This window comes from Pleurodeles waltl, chromosome 1_1, assembly GCF_031143425.1.
Source record: "Pleurodeles waltl isolate 20211129_DDA chromosome 1_1, aPleWal1.hap1.20221129, whole genome shotgun sequence".
In the NCBI taxonomy this organism is placed as follows: Eukaryota; Metazoa; Chordata; class Amphibia; order Caudata; family Salamandridae; genus Pleurodeles; species Pleurodeles waltl.
The window spans coordinates 411,589,631-411,607,121 of record NC_090436.1 but is presented as its reverse complement, the minus strand read 5'-3'; positions in this window follow the sequence as shown (position 1 = coordinate 411,607,121).

Genomic DNA, 17,491 nt, shown 5'->3' with positions numbered 1-17,491 from the left:
AACTACACCACATTAGACAATTCAAACTACACACACCTGACACACATACACACACCACACCCACACACCCACAACACTATAAAACACACACACACACATTACCCACAACCCTTTACCACTACAAACAATTTACAACTGAGAGAGAGACACGCCAGGTACACCCACTTAATCAGAGCCACAGAACAACATCACCCATACATCATCCATGCACCTCACAGCACACACCCCAACACATCACCCCACACACCCTCACAAACACCACTCACACAACACCCGTGGCACCCCAAAGACACCCTATGTTCTCAGAGGAGGAGCTAAGGGTCATGGTGGAGAAAATCATCAGGGTAGAGCCACAGCTATTCGGCTCACAGGTGCAGCAGACGTCCATTGCTAGGAAGATGGAGCTATGGCGGAGAGTCGTGGACAGGGTCAACGCAGTGGGACAGCACCCCAGAACAAGGGATGACATCAGGAAGAGGTGGAACGACCTACGGGGTAAGGTGCGTTCCGTGGTAGCAAGACACCAGATAGCTGTACAGAGGACTGGTGGTGGACCCCCACCTCCTCCCCCACAACTAACAACATGGGAGGAGCATGTCTTGGCGATCATGCATCCTGAGGGCCTTGCAGGAGTAGCAGGAGGACTGGACTCTGGTAGGACACATCTTAACTACTTTCACCCCCCTACCTGCATGCCATCACATATCCCCACCCCTACCCTCACCCCCATCACCCCACCACCTCACATATACCTCACAATCACAACCCACCCATCCAATACCAAGCCCTGCATGCAACACCAATGCATGGACACCACTCACAGCCCTGCATGGACACCCATCACCACAGCATGCACACTAATGACAATCGCTTAGCCAACCAAATCACAAATCACACAAGCCAAAGCTTCCTTGGTAATAACCATAGAGAGGAACATACCCATGCACAAGATGTCACATGCAGTAACAATTACACTGCATTTACATTCCCACAGGACCCCAACACCCCTCACAGTGATGACACCAGCTCTGCACACCTGAATCAGGATGACCAACCTGCCCCATCAGGGACCTCTGGACAGTTAGTGACCCAGGCACAGTCCCATACCACCACAGAGCCTTCCCCCTCAGGAAACACCAGCACAGCACCCACCCAGTGGGCCCATACCACTGTCCCCAGGACATGTCAATCAGCAGTGTGTCCACCACTACAGGGACCACAGGCAACCCCAGAAACACAGGACGATCAGGGACCTGGGGTAAGTAGCAGTGGGCACACAGTTCAGGGGACAGAGGCACAGGACAACAGGGAAGCTGGGAGGGCTGCTGTGCGGCAGGGTAGGACAGGCCCAGGGAACCGACTCTACAGGAGGCACTCACCAACATCCTAGGAGCATACCACCATTCCCAGGAGACCATTGGCCAGATACTACCCAAGTTGCAGGAGACCCAGCAGCTGCAGGAGGGACAGTACCTGGGGATCAGAGAGGACCTGAGGGACATCCACACCACCCTGGTCACCATTGCAGGGGTGCTGGCACACATGGCCAACACCATGAGGGATGCAGTGGCACACCAATGGGCCCTGACACCCCTCCCCCTGCAGATGGAGAAACACCACGCAAAAGGTCCCTGCGATCCAGGCAGAAGCCAGAGAACATTGCCAAGACCCCCGCCAGGAAATAAAACTCCCCTGAATGTCACCCCTGAATGTTACCTGTCCACCTTGAACTGCCATTGCCCCACTCCCTGTGCCCCCTTGGACAGTGCATCTGTGATACCAATAGACTGGACTCTATCCTGGACATTCCTCCACCATCAACCCAGCCCATTGCAATATCCCGTACACTGAAATATGTATTCATTTAACAAGCTGTTAACATAGTAATTCAAATGTACAGTTATAAATACATAGGGGGTCATTCTGACCCGGGCGGGCGGCAGAAGCCGCCCGCCTGGCGGGAACCGCCAAATGGCCACTCCGCGGTCAGAAGACCGCGGATGCCATTCTGGCTTTCCCGCAGGGCCAGTGGGCGACCGCCAAAAGGGCTTGTGCCGGCCCAGCGGAAAAGACCCTGCAACAATGAAGCCGGCTCCGAATGGAGCCGGCGGAGTTGCAGGGGTGCGACGGGTGCAGTTGCACCGGTCGCGATTTTCACTGTCTGCAAAGCAGACAGTGTAAATCTTTATGGGGCCCCCATGTGCCCCACGACACCCGTTCCCGCCATCCTGTTTCTGGCGGTGTAAACCGCCAGAAACAGGCTGGCGGGAAGGGGGTCGAAATCCCCATGGCGGCGCTGCAAGCAGCGCCGCCATGGAGGATTCTCCGGGCCAGGGGTAATCCGGCGGGAAACCGCCGGATCCCCTTTTCTGACCGGGGCTTTACCGCCGCGGTCAGAATGGCCCTGGAAGCACCGCCAGCCTGTTGGCGGTGCTTCCGTGGTCCCCGGCCCTGGCGGTCTTGGACCGCCAGGGTCGGAATGACCCCCATAGTTAAGACCTGTAGTGGGCAGCAGTAAACACACCAGGAGCCGAGTGGGGCACAGATATCTGAAAATAGAGATGCCAAAGGGTACAGTAAGTGGCCATAGAAATAGGAAAATCAGGCTGCAATGTACAATGTCCAACACAAAACTGCAATGAAAGGTGAAGTTACAGTGTCTTACCTGTGTGTCACTAGAAGTACTGTTGAATTATGGTTGTTCTGTTGTCCACATCCTCTTCCTCTGCCTCCTCTTCGTCACTGTCCACAGGCTCCACCGCTGCCACACGACTATCTCCAGCCTCATCCTCCTGCAGAAAAGGCACCTGACGTCTCAAGGCCAGGTTGTGCAACATGCAACGATGATCTGGCACACGTTCTTGGGTGAGTAGTACAGGGATCCACCTGTCAGATGAAGGCACCGGAATCTGGCCTTCAGGAGGCCCAAGGTGCGCTCATTGATCCTCCTTGTTAGCCCATGTGCCTCAATGTAACGTTCCTCTGCCCTTGTCCTGACATTCCTCACTGGGGGTCAGTAGACATGAGAGGTTGGGGTAACCAGAGTCACCTGTAAATATCAAGGAATACCTGTTAGCCAGACACTCACCCTTAGGGCCAAACCCACACCCATATACCAACAGACATTGGGTGGGGACCATGGGCTCACCTATTAGCCACACCCTGAGCCTCTGCAGTTGAGACATCACATATGGAATGCTGCTATTCCTCAAAATAAAGGCATTATGCACAGACCCAGGATACTTTGCATTGACATGGGAGATGTATTGGTCCTCCAGGTACACTATCTGCGCATTCAGAGAGTGAAAGCTCTTTTGATTTCTGAAGACCTGTTCATTTCTCCAGGGGGGTCGGGGGAAAGGCAATAAGTGTACCATCAATAGCACCAATGATGTTGGGGATATGTCGCATTGCATAGAAACCAGCCTTCACTGTGGCCAAATCCTCCACCTGGGGGAAAACGATGTAGCTGCACATGTGTTTCATCAGGGCAGACAACACTCTGGTTAGCACGTTTGAGAACATAGGCTGTGACATCCCTGCTGCCATGGCCACCTTCACTTGGAAGGACCCACTTGCCAAGAAATGGAGCACTGACAGGACCTGCACAGTGCGATGGCGGATAGCTGAAATCAGGTATGGCTCCAATTGGGCACACAGCTCATGGATTGTGGCCCTATCAAGTCTGTAGGTTAGGATAATGTGCCTGTCCTCTATTGTCGCCAGGTCCACCAGGGGTCTGTACAAGGGGGTATGCCGTGCATTTTTTTTACAGAAACAGTATGGGAACGTGTAGGTCTGTTGATGTGCCCATGTCTGCTGTGACGCAGTTAGGTGCCATGGCCTGTTCCCCCCTGAAATGGCTGCCGCTTGACCTGTGAGGAGGGAGAAGTGGAAATGAGGTAATTCTGCTGATGTTGTGCAGCCTTGTGGGAGGCGGTCGATGACCGCCCTGCAACACATCATTGGTTATCATTGGGGCCTAACGGTTCCAGGAGCCAATGGTGATGTACGCCGGTGGTGACGGTACGCACCGCTGCGAACGTGACCTCCATTTTCTATCTGTTCACTCACTTGCTACCTGACCTTCAACAGGAGAGGACCTACACTGCAAGTGCTGCTGTGACCTGTGTCTGGAAGCGACCATGGCTCGAGTGTCTGGGGAAAGGGCCCCTGCCTTCACTTCCGAGGAGTTGGAGAGACTAGTGGATGGGGTCACTTTATGGTCCTCCAGAGAAACGAGTGAGTACACTGTGAGCACGATGCAAGGGGCATTTTATGTATGGAGTGCTGTGTGTGTGTAAGCCTCGTGTGGGATGGGGGCTGAGGGGTCCTGGCCAGAGTGCTGCATGTTTGTTGGGCAATGTCTGTGCGTAAGGGGTTGGGATGTATATGGTGGGCCATGAGTGTAACAGTCCGGATGGTATGACTAATACCTTTTCTTATGGTTTTTTTTCTTCTGCAGGTCAGTGCCCATCAGCAAAAGGGTATTTGGCGTACCACTGCCAAGGAGGTGCGGACCCTGGGGGTCTTTGACAGGGAGAGCACCCACTGTCGGAAACGGTGGGAGGTCCTGCGTCGCTGGGCAAGGAACACGGCGGAGGACCAGCTGGGGATGGCCTCCCAACGAGGAAGGGGTGCGCGTCGTACCCTGACCCCCTGATGTTTCGCTTCCTGGCGGTGGCCTATCCGGACTTGGATGGGCGCTTGAAGGCATCACAGCAGCCACATGGGGGTGAGTACAGCGTGTGTTGAGGTGTAACCTTGGTCGTGGGTCTGTGGGTGCCCCTAGGCCAGGACGAACATGGCAGGGTAAGTTCCATGATGGGCAAACTCCGATGCACTCCAACCCCATTAATGCTAGTGGACATCTACTACTGTGCAGGGTCCTGTGTGTTTCAGGAGTGCAGCTAATGGCGTTAGGCATTGTACCCCATGGCCTGGTGACTAACATTGTAACTGGTATTGCATGGCCTAGTGCATAAGGCTGTTGCCTGTGAGTTGTGTACGCCAACAGTGGTGTTGTTGCTGGCATTGACCAAGTGTATCCTCTGTCTCTTCCCCACCCTTTATGTTTTGTCGCCCTGTCCTTGTGTGCATTAGCATCATCTGGCGGAGGAGCTGAGGCACCGGCGACGGAGGGTGCTGCATCCTACATGGGCCTGGAGGCCAAATCCACCAACGGTCAGTGGGACGGAGGACGAGGGGAGCACCATGACGGAGACAGGAGGGGACAGTTCTGACAGCGACACCTCCTCCGATGGAAGCTCCCTGGCGGTGGCAGACACCTCTGTGCCCACCCCAACTACAGGTACAGCCTCCACCCCTCGTACCAGCACCGCCCTCCCAGCAGCCCCCCAGTGAGTTTCCAGTGCCCGCTCAGCCAGGAGGGTGGGCATCTCTTTCGCCCCAGGCACCTCAGGCCCTGCCCCAGTCAGCCCTGCTGCCCTCAGTGAGGAGGCTATTGACCTCCTGAGATCCTTCTCTGTTGGGCAGTCAACCATATTGAATGCCATCCAGGGTCTAGCAGGGCATTTGCAACAAACAAATGCATTCCCTGGAGGGCATTCATTCTGGTGTGGCGGCCCAACAGAGATCATTCCAGGCTCTGGCCAACTCACTGATGGCAGCCATTGTCCCTGTCTCTAGCCTCCCACCTCCAACTCCCCCTACCCAGTCCCATTCCCCTCAACCCCAGCCTATCCCAAGCACACCTTCAGACCAGCATGCACCCAAATCAACACACAGAAGTGGCTCCGGCAAACACAAGTACCACACATCATCCCACAGGCACTCACACAAGCACCATCCAGATGCAGACACACCAACATCCACTGCCTCAACTTTGTCCTCGTCGTCATCCATCTCCCTCCCAGTAGCATCTCCACTCACACCTGCATGCAGTACATCCTCATCCACTACCTCCATCACCAGCACGCCTATCACTACACAACCCTCACTGACAGTCACCACCCCCACTTTCATGCCCACGTCCCCTGTGTCCTCTCCCACTGTGTCTGTGCCCCCTCCTCCCAAAGTACACAAACGCAAGCACTCAGACACCCAACAGCCATCCACCTCACAACAGCATCCATCCCATGCATCTGCACCCAAACACAGCAACAGACACCTCCTACAACCACTCCCTCTTCCTCCACTCCCAAACCTTCACCCTATTCCAGCCCCAGTGTCCCTAAAACGCTTTTCCTCTCCACCCTTGACGTATTCCCTGTTCCCCCCACCCCTCACTTCGGGCCAAGGTTGGCAGAACTCAGCCACCCAGTCCACGGCCAGTGTGGTTTCTGTAGCTACTGCATGTGTGAGAGTCTCCAAGGAAGCACCCGTCAGCACTGCCAGTGTGCCTGTACCACCTGCCAAGGGCAAGAAGGGACCAACAGCTAGCAAGAGCAGGAAGGGAACACCAGCCAGCAAAGGGAAGGAGGCACCACCAGCCAGCAAGGGGAAGAAGGCACCACCAGCCTGGAAGGGGAAGGAGACACCACCAGATGGCAGCAGCAAGGAGGCACCATCAGCTAGCAAGGGCAGGAAGGGAACACCAGCTGGCAGAATCAGGGAGGCACCACCATCTGCCCAGGGCAGGAAGGGGACAACAGCTGCCAAGGCCCAATGTAAATGGAACAGACGCCGAAGGCAGGATGGATCTGGTGCCTGGGGCTGGAGCAGCATCTGGGCAAACAACATCAGCCATGGCACTTCAGCCGTCCGAGGCTGCAGGGGAAGGGCTGGAGCCTCCCCCACCACTGACAGCATCGCCACCTGCACCACTGCCAGCAGCAGCAGCCCCAGTGGGCAGCCGTCTGAGGCTGCAGGCGAAGGGCTGGAGCCTCCCCCCACCACTGACAGCACCGCCACCAGCACCACTGCCAGCAGCAGCCCCTGTGGGTAGCCGTCCGAGGCTGCAGGGGAGGGACTGGAGCCTCCCCCCACCACTGAGCAGCTGTCACCGCCGGCGAGCAGTGTGTAGTCGTGACTACATGGTCTGTAGTGCGTCCTGGCCCCTGGAACACCTGTAGGTGTGACACCCAGGTGAGAGACTGTGACCTTGCACCATCCAGGATCAGCATCACAGGGCACAAGGCCCCCTCCAGAACCAGTGGAAGAATGCATCCACTCACCTCCTCCTTGCCAAGATGAATCACACTGGGCACAAAGCCCCCTCAGAACCAGTGGAAGAAGGCATCCACTCACCCCCTCCTTGCCAGGATGAAGTACACTGGGTACAAGGCCCCCTCCAGAACCAGTGAGCAAACCACCCACTTGAGAGACTGTGGCGTTGCACTCCCCAGGACCAAGCAGTGGGCAAACCACCCACTAGAGAGACTGTGGCTTTGCACTCCCCAGGACCAAGCAGTGGGCAAACCACCCACTAGAGAGACTGTGGCCTGCCACTCCCCAGGACATCGCAGAGGGCATGTAGCCCCCTCCAGGAGCAGTGGCGTTGTACCATCTTCCGGCTGAGGTGCCCCCCATTCCCCGTCCCCCTGAGGTGCCTGTGTGTTTGCGACTTGATGCCCCTGCAGTGTTCTCTCTGTATTGAGGCAGGAGTCAAGTGTGGCCTTGCCCTATGTGTTATGGCCCTGTGGGCCACGGACATTTTGGAGTGGGCATGGTCCCTCCATTTGTATATATTGTACATACTGTTTTGTGCTTTAAGAACGTATTTATCTAAATTTTTAATACTACGCTCACTTTAATCAATTCCTTTTGTCCGGGCGTTATTCCTGAGGCTTACAGGGTGCATATGTAATGTTCTTGCATCTGTTTGTGTGTATGGTGTTGGGGGCAGGGGTGGGGGTGGGGGTGTTGCATGTTGCGTGTGTGTGTCACTCTCTTTTTCCTCCCCCCTCCCGTAGGTGCGGTACTCACCGTGGCCGTCTTTGCCGCCGTTCGTGTTCTTGGTGTAGGATGAGGTAGATCAGCATTGGAAATATATGCAGTTCAGGATCCATGGCGTCGTGCTTCTTCCTTGAGTGTCAAGAGGTGAGTTGTTTCCCTTCTGTGTACTGTTTCTGCCATGCTTTTGATGGCGTTAGTACCGCCCCGGAAAAGGTGTTGGATTGGTTTGTCATAATACAGTGGGCGGTACATTGTCTTCCACCTGTCTGTTGGCGGTTACCGCCGCGGGGCTTGTTGCTACTGCCGTTGCGGGCGGATTGTTGAAGTGGCTGTCTGTGTTGGCTGTTTCCGCCATGGTCAAAATTCTATTTTCTTTACCGCCGGCCTGTTGGCGGTATTACCGCCGCTTTATCACTGACCACCAGGGTTGTAATGAGGGCCTTAGAAACTTTTTCAAGGAAAACGTAGGTGTCAATGCAGTTGGTTAGAAGTACTTGGAGGACCATCTTTGGCAGGGGGACCAGCAAGGTCCTCAAGGACAGTTATCTTTCCAGCAGTCCTTCAGCAGTTCCAGGCATGTTATCCAAATTGCAATGGATTTGTATGGAGTTGTCCTGATGCAAGGGTTGAAGGATTCTGAAGGTGCTCTAATGATGCACTTCAGTCTACTGAATCTTCCTACTGTGATTTCTCAGTCCATAAAGATGGTGAGGGGGTCCTGCTTGCAAGGTGGACGTCCGACAAAGTCCTCTCCAGGCTGGCCTAAGTCCATCCACCACTGGACTACCAGTTGCCCATTATCGCAGTCACAGGTCAGTTATTCTTAAGTCGATTACATGCCTTCTGAGGGTCTCAGCAACTCTCCGACAGCACTCTCGGGCTCAGCAAACTTGGGTCTTGGTGATGCACAACAGCAGTGGTAGTGGCTTGGAGATGTTGGTCTACCAACTTGCCCCAGCAGGCTTCTTCAGCTGTTGTGTCCCAGTGCTGAAAACAGGAGGCCAGTTAGCTGGCCCTTAGAGTTATCTTGGTTCGACTGGGCTCTGGATACATCTTCTCCTTGAGCATAACATTGCAGGCACAGTCCCTTCCTTTGCCACCCACCAGATACAGCAGTTGCATTCTTGGATGGTGTAGCCTCTCTTTGCTGATCCCTCGGTGCAACATGGCTGTCCTTCTTCTGTCTTTCTACCAAGTCAGTCGTTATCTGAGATCTGGGTGCCAGGGGTGCCCCCTTTTTGCTCAGAAGGTGCCCTCATGGCAGGATGTGGATGGTAGCCAATGGGCTACCATGTTCCCTCCAAACTAGTGGCTACTACCTGTGGAGTGTGGCACCTGGTTATCCCAGGATGCGCCATTCTGCCCGTTACCAAGATAGCAAGACCCCTCTCTCAGTGTCCAGACCCCACTACCCACCCCGTGGTGTGACTACCTCAGGGCTACATGCCCTTTGGAAAACCGGTTGGGGACTGGTTTCTCCTCTCTGCATCCCATGCTAGCCTGTCTACCTCAATAGTTTGGCAGCCCTCCCCCCTTGTTTTATACATTTGCCATTCAAAGGTGGCTTCACTTTCGAACCCTGCGTTTAGGGGTTAACACCTATGTGGCTTTCTGCATGAGGGAGATGATACTTTCGTGGCCTGTAATCCCTCATTGTTCTCCTTCCTGAGAGTCGTTGACACATCTCTCCAGGAGAGCAGAAAACTGTCTCATGGAGCAGGCTCCATGTGTTCCCGGGAAGGGCAGAGGTTTCACATGCAAAAAAGTGGCAGCTTTCCTAAAGCTGTACACTTCAACAAGTTACAATAATTTCGACCTGAGATACAAGTCAGGCTTAATGTAACAAGTTGTTTGATACACTGGAGTGCCTTTTTGGTTGCACCATTCAGGGACATCTGAGGGCTTGGTGTGTAACCCTGTCGCTAATTGGGTGAACAAGTATTTCCACAGTAAAAACTACAGTTTTGCAGTTTTTACTTTCAGGATATATAAAGTACATGTCCTGACTCTGTTATATGTTTCATTCTGCCTTTAGAACTCAGGAGACCTCCCAGAGAGGTGACTTACACATGTTTAGGGGAAGTGATGGCACTGTCATTGCTTTCAAGGGCAGAGTCAGGCTAGTAATGCACAGCTGCTCTACCAGTCTGGAGTGGTGGACTTGAGGAGTTGTTTTACTTGAGGGACATCCAGGGCGGCATAGTGAGTGGTGCAAGCCCTGGAGTACTCCTCTAACTTACATGCCCTGGGTACCAGGGCATTTACTAGAGACTTACAGGTAATTTAGCCATTTCCAATTGGGTATAACCAATTCGACATACACTTTAGGTTTAGGGCACTGAGGTGTGACTGGCAGGCCTTAGTGCACTCTCAGAGTCAGAAAACTAGCAAGAACAGGCAAAAAACTGGGAGGGGGGACCATACAAAATGGGGCATTTCATTTCAGTCACTTACTATATTGACAGCATAAAGGAGATCAGGTCTGATGACCAGCTCTTTATCGGCTACATGGGAAGTAATAATGGCAAGATTGTTCAAAAGAGGACTCTTTCATGCTGCATGCTGGGAAGCATCCCAATCTGTTGTGCCTTTCCAAAGAAGGAGTCGTCTGGAGGAATCAGGGATCATTCCACCAGGGAAAAATGTTCCACGGAAACACTGGCCCTTATTGTACCTTTTGCCGACATCTGCAGAGCAGTGACATGTGCTTCACATCTGCAAAGCATTCTTGCTTGGATTCCAAGGGCCGTCCATTTTGGTTGTTCAGTCATTTGGGATGTCTTCATTTAATCGTTTCTTCAAACTCTCTTCCAGAAAGGCATTGCTTGGTAATCTATTCAAAGGTGAGGAATCTAGAGAGAGAAGTATCCACCAGAAGAAAAAGTTACTTACCCTTGGAAACGATCTAGCTGGTGGAAACTCTACCTACAGATTCCTCAACAGCCCCACAAGCCTCCCTGTCCTGAAGGAAGATTGTGGGTTCTGTAATAAGAGGACAAGTGATGTCAGGGCACAGGGGTGGCTTTATATAGCTCCAGTGATCTCATCACAATTCTGGTTGCGATGTTGAAAAAGAGCCAGCTCCCCATCAGTGAGGGAGAGTTGTGTCAGATGTTTCCAGATCCAGTCTCGCTCCTGGGGTATTCAAAGGTGAGAAAAATACAGATAGATAGGGATTTGGGTAACAGTGACACCATGCACAGATGTTTGGAATTTTCAGAGGAGGCACACCAAGTAGGTTACCCATAGACACCGTCCCATGAAAAATGTGTACTACAGGGGACCTTGTGCTACACCCTCCATGGGACCTACTTTTTAAACAAACAGGATCCTACTTATAGAATTACACAGACTACTGCAATTACATACATGCATTATGCATGAGTAGCTATGCATGCATGTTGTGCATGAGAGACGGTTACAACTAGGGATCATAGTCCTGGAGAAAGTAGTGGATGCCCTAGTGGGAGGGGTACGTAATTTTCAACTGAAACATGTCGACCACTGGGATCTGGGAGCAATGAAAATTGCCACTATCCTCGTTTTGCTTTGATTTCAATATCCCTATAGAAACCAAGAATACATATAAGTTTATTGAATGGCATTTTAACCACCAATCAAAGATCCCTCCCCTCATGATCAAGTAGGACTGTTCCACTCACAAGTACTCCCTGATTTACAATTGAGCCCATCCCCCCCTCCCCCCCACATCTACGTTTGGGGGGGGGATAAGCAACCCTATGATGAATCATGCCACTTAGGTTAGTGGGTGAGGTTTTGTCTTCATTTTTTATAATAATCCATCTGACACACAATACAAGCAGGGTAACCCCTTAAATTGGTAATCCCTAGTGGGGATCCCCCCCCCCCCCTCCACCCCCCAACATCTACATATCCATTTTGTTTGTTGTAAGGGGATAAATAGTCTTAGTTTAGGAGGGACTGTGTATTGAAATAACACACCCTATTTTGCTCTATACTGATTTATACTGCTGTGGGATTAGTACTTACCCTATTTTACTAATGTCTTCTGTATTAATTTCTTCGCTTTCAGGTGGCAGAGCTGCTTCTTCAGTACGGAGCAGATCCATTATTAAAGGGTGCAAATGGAAAGTGTGCTCTAGATGAAGTTGGAGATGAACAGATGGAAAGTTTGATTTTACGCTATGTGCCTAAATCAAAGCGAATAGCACTGAAAGGTAAATATTTTATGCTTTTTGAACAGTTGTGTTTGAATTTCACATGGCCCTACCACATGCATATCACAGTGCCTATGTAGTCTGCTATTTGAATGCTCCCCAAGTAACATTTTAGACATAAAAGGCTCTTTTAAATGTGTTTTGAATGTGATGACTGTATCTGATGTCAATACTTAAACGATTGTCACCATCAGGTCTGGTCTCCAAGACATGTTTACATCAAATATAGCTAGGCAAACCTCATGAGAGCTATCCCATAATTCACAGAAGCCAGACACTACTGCAAGCTCACTGAATTGGCAAGTGATTCCAGGTTAGACATTGACTTTCATGGGGCATTGAGGTCAAACAGTCAAAGCTTACTCTTGAAAGTTGGTCTGGGGAAAAAGCCTCTATATCACTTGACACAAATATCACTCATAGTAAATCTAATCTATAGGTACTAGTATACTATTTGAAAAAGAAATAAGGTGTTTTAAATGTCAGACTCTATTTCAGCAGCCATGAGGCAAGCATGGGCTATGAGCAGCAACCTTGGGGGATGAGGTTGTTTGCATCTGCGTCCTGTCTGACTGTGGCTCTGCAAACGGGGCCAAGTGAAAACCTTTCTGCACTAAGCTGTCAGGGAACCCTGATGGAAAAATGGGTGTCCTGTGTTCACATTACATTTTTTTTATTAGTATATTGTTTGGGCTCCTGCTAGGGTCACTACTGTCTATCTGCATTTGCACTGTTTTCTATCACTTTCTATGCCTATTGCTGATAACTAGTGTACATATGTAGTGTGTTTACTTACCTCCTATTGGAGGGTTGCCTATCTAGTGTTTTGGTACTATGTTACTGTAGTAAAGACCCTTTATTTTCGTAACACTTGGGGGGTCATTCCGACTTTGGCGGGCGGCTAGTGCCGCCCACCAAGCGGTAACCGCCGTGCGGCCGCCAATGCGGCCACACTCACGCGGCCCCCATTAAGACATTCCAGCTGGGCCGGCGGGTGCAAACCAAGTTTGCGCCCGCCGGCCCAGCGGGAATGAGGCCGCAACATAGGAGCTGGCTCCTAATGGAGCCGGCGGTGTTGCGGCCGTGCAACGGGTGCAGTTGCACCCATCGCGCTTTTCACTGTCTGCTATGCAGACAGTGAAAAGCTGGCCGGGGCCCTGTTAGGGGGCCCCTGCACTGCCCATGCCAGAGGCATGGGCAGTGCAGGGGCCCCCAGGGGCCCCGTACCGCCAGCCTTTTCCTGGCGGTTCAGACCGCCAGAAAAAGGCTGGCGGTCGGGGAGTCGTAATCCCCTGGGCAGTGCTGCAAACAACGCTGCCCTGGCGGATTACATCCGCCGGGGCCATTGTGGCAGTAAACCGCCGCGGTCATAATACGCCGGGAGGCACCCCCAGCCTGTTGGTGCTGCTCCCGTCGTTTTGGCCCTGCGGTAGTAATACCGCCAGGGTCATAATGACCACCTGAGTGTTTTCTTTCATGTGTGTAAGTGCTGTGTGACTACAGTGGTATTGCATGAGCTCTGCATGTCTCCTAGATAAGCATTAGCTGCTTATCCACTGCTACCTCTAGAGAGCCTGGCTTCTAGACACTGCCTACACTACACTAATAGGGGATATCTGATCCTGGTATAAGGTGTAAGTACCTTAAGTACCCACCACACACCAGGCCAGCTTCCTACAGGACTATGTCATTCCTACTCCATCTCCACCTCAACATCTCCCTGCTGACTCCCCTTCAGAAGACATTTGGGGGTTTCATAATATTATGAAAGGGCACCAGAAAGATTTCACCTTCCCATAACTGTGAAACACTCTGACTGTTTCTTTTTTGATTTCAAGGACCAGGCACGGAAATTGGTTAGGTCAATATCTATCATTGACCATATTTGGCAGTAAGGGATAAAAATCATGAAGAACCCCACTACGGTAGCAGTGGTCTTGCCCCAAGCGGTGCAGAGAAAATCCAAGAATCTGACCGCCCCCATTTCAGTACTGTCTGATAAAGACGGACCACCGTTTGCAGCAATATCAATCTTACCAAACTCAATACAGACCAACACAAGGATATTGCCAACCAACTACAACAGAGAGCTTGCCGGAGAGCCTCACTTCAGGCCAGAGGTACAGGACGCAAGCAATGACCTAACCCAAGTACCAGCTAATCAACTTTACCATCACCAAGGGGGTGCGAACATTTCGAAATATCTCCACCATTGTAAGAACGTCACTTTGGACCAATAGGTTTTGGACATAGTAACTTAAGGTCAAACCTTGGAGTTCACAGAGAAAACACCAAAGATTCAACCAAAGGGTGAACACCCCCCTCATCTTCACTTTTTGAAAAAAAGAAACCAACCTAATGCTTTCCAAGGGAGCAATATAAAAAGTTCTGATGAATCACAGTGGAAAAGATTTATATTCCTGTTTTTTCTTCAAAATGAAGAAAACAGGCAGATGGAGACCTACCCTGGATCTTAGGCAACTAAACAAATACCCCTGCAAACAATATTTCTGAATGATCACTCTCTCAGACATATTGAACCTACTAAACAGTGGAGACTATGGTGGTCATTACAACATTGGCGGTAAAAGCCGCTTACCGCCGTGCAGAAGACCGCCAACACACCGCCGCAGAATTCCGCCACGGTCATTATGACCCACAGCTCGGAATCTGCCAAAATCCAGACACCCACACAAGTCCGCCACACCCAAGGTCAGTGATAAACTGGCGATCACAAAACCTCCACTGTCACGCCAACAGGAATACGCCCACACTATCACGACCCACGAATCCACGCAGCGGTCTTTCAACCGTGGTATTCCATTGGCGGTACACACCGCCGCGCTCAAAATACACACACGTTTACAAAACACAGCCACATTGGACAATTCCAAATACACACACCTGATACACATACACACACCCCTCCCACACACAATACAATATAAAACACACACCCACATCACCCACAAACCCCTATGACAAAAATCCCGAAAGAAGGCCAGAGTGAGACACTACAATCTACAAACAAGCATCCACAGGCACACAACACCATCACCCTCATAACATCCACGAACCCCACACAACATACCACTAAATATCACCCCACATATCACAACACACTTTCCCCACACATCACCCACACCACCCCATGGCACGGCAAAGACACCCCAGGTTCTCTGAGGAGGAGCTCAGAGTCATGGTGGAGGAAATCATCCGGGTAGAGCCACAGCTATTCGGTTCACAGGTGCAGCACACCTCCATTGCTAGGAAGATGGAGCTATAACGCAGAATAGTGGACAGGGTCAACGCAGTGGGACAGCACCCAAGAAATAGGGATGACATCAGGAAGAGGTGGAACGACCTACGGGGAAAGGTGCGTTCCGTGGTATCCATAAACACCACCTTGCGGTACAGAGGACTGGCAACGGACCCCCACCTCCTCCCCCACAACTAACAACATGGGAGGAGCAAGTCTTGGCGATTCTGCATCCTGAGGGCCTCGAAGGAGTAGCTGGAGGAATGGACTCTGGTAAGTCAAACCTTAACTACCTTATCCCCCACCCTACCTGCATGCTATCACATACCCCCATCCTCGCCCTCACCCCCATCACTCCAACTCCTCACACATGTCCCACTATCACAAACCACACATCCCAACACCAAGCCCTGCATGCAACACCAAAGCATGGACACCCATCACCAATGCATGGCCACGGCACATACACCCCCCTAAACCATCATCACACAAGGTCTCACACAGGAATGCAAGCACTGGGGTACACGGTCACTCACCCATTGCACACCATGGTACACACAGATGCAATAATCATGCTTTTACACCCCTTTAGGACCCCTACCCAACATCACCGCACAGGAGGGTCCACACATGTCCACACCACCAACAGAAGAGGCCTACAGTGATGACAGCAGCTCTGTCCAACTGGATCTAGATGACCAGCCTGGCCCATCTGGGACCTCGGGACAGTCGGTTCCCCTCACACAGTCTCAGGCCACCACAGAGCTTCCCCTCTGGAAACACCAGCACAGCACCCACGCAGCCGGCCCATACCTCTGTCCCCAGGACACGTCAATCAGCAGTGTGTACACCACTACAGGGAACCCAGGCTAACCCACCACCCCAACAACAACAGGGACCTGGGGGCAGTGGTAGTGGGCACACCGTTCAGGGGACAGAGGCACAGGAACACAGGGGAACTGGGAGTACTGCAGTGCGACAGGGGGAGGACACGCCCAGGGAACCCACTGTCCACGAGGCCCTCTCCAACATCATGGGAGCATATCATCATTCTCAGGAGACTATGGCAACGGTACTGGCCAAGTTTCAGGAGACCCAGCGCCTGCAGGAGGAACAGTATTTGGGCTTCAGGGAGGAACTCAAATCCATCAATTCCACCCTGGGCACCATCGTAGGGGTGCTGAAGGAAGTACTCAACACCAGGAGGGACACTGTGGCACAACAAGGGGCCCCTGACCCTAGCCTGGACGATGAACTGCCCACCACCTCCGCCGGCGCTAGTGGACAGGAGGCACCGCCACAGGACCACCACACCAGCACCCCAGCCCCTGCAGATGGAGAACCACCCCGCAAACGGTCCCTGAGATCCAGGACAAAGACAGAGAACGATGCCAAGACCCCCGCCAACAAATGAGACCGCCCTGAATGTCATCCTTTTGTCCCACCTTGTCATCCTGTCCATCCTCAAACTGCCCTAGCTCCAATTCCTATGCCCCTTTGGACAATGCACCTGTGAAACAAATAGGCTGGACTCTGCCATTGACATTCCTCCACCATCACCCCTCACCATTTTACAGCATTCTCCAATATTGAGCACTAAAATAAACACCCTTAAAGCACAAAACAATCTGGAGTCTGTCTGTGATTTCGAAATAGCGCATTAGCAATTACAGTGACAAAATGCTCTTTCAATCGTAATGTCAACATACTTATGTCACACAGCTCTAGTCCATGAGGAAACAAAGCAGATGTCACACAGTGGGACCCACATCTGTTAAATCGTAAGGGAAAGTGAAAACTCAGTGACCATACACTGGGTGAAAAAGACAGACAGTAGAGAGGTAGTAGTGTTAAATTACATGTAGTAGGCAGGTTTGTCTTCTTACCTGTGTCTCACTGGAAGTATTGCAGGATAACCGACTTCCTGTTGTCGATGTCCTCTTCTTCTGCTTCCTCGTCTTCACTGTCCACAGGCTCCACAGCTGCCACAACACCTCCATCTGGACCATCCTCCTGCAGAAAAGGCACATGTCGTCGCCAAGCTAAGTTGTGAAGCATACAGCAGGCCACGATGATCTGGCATAATGTCTTTTGTGAGTAGAATAGGGAACCACCTGTCATATGGAGTCTCCTGAACCTGGCCTTCAGGAGGTCGAAGGTCCTCTTTATAATCCTC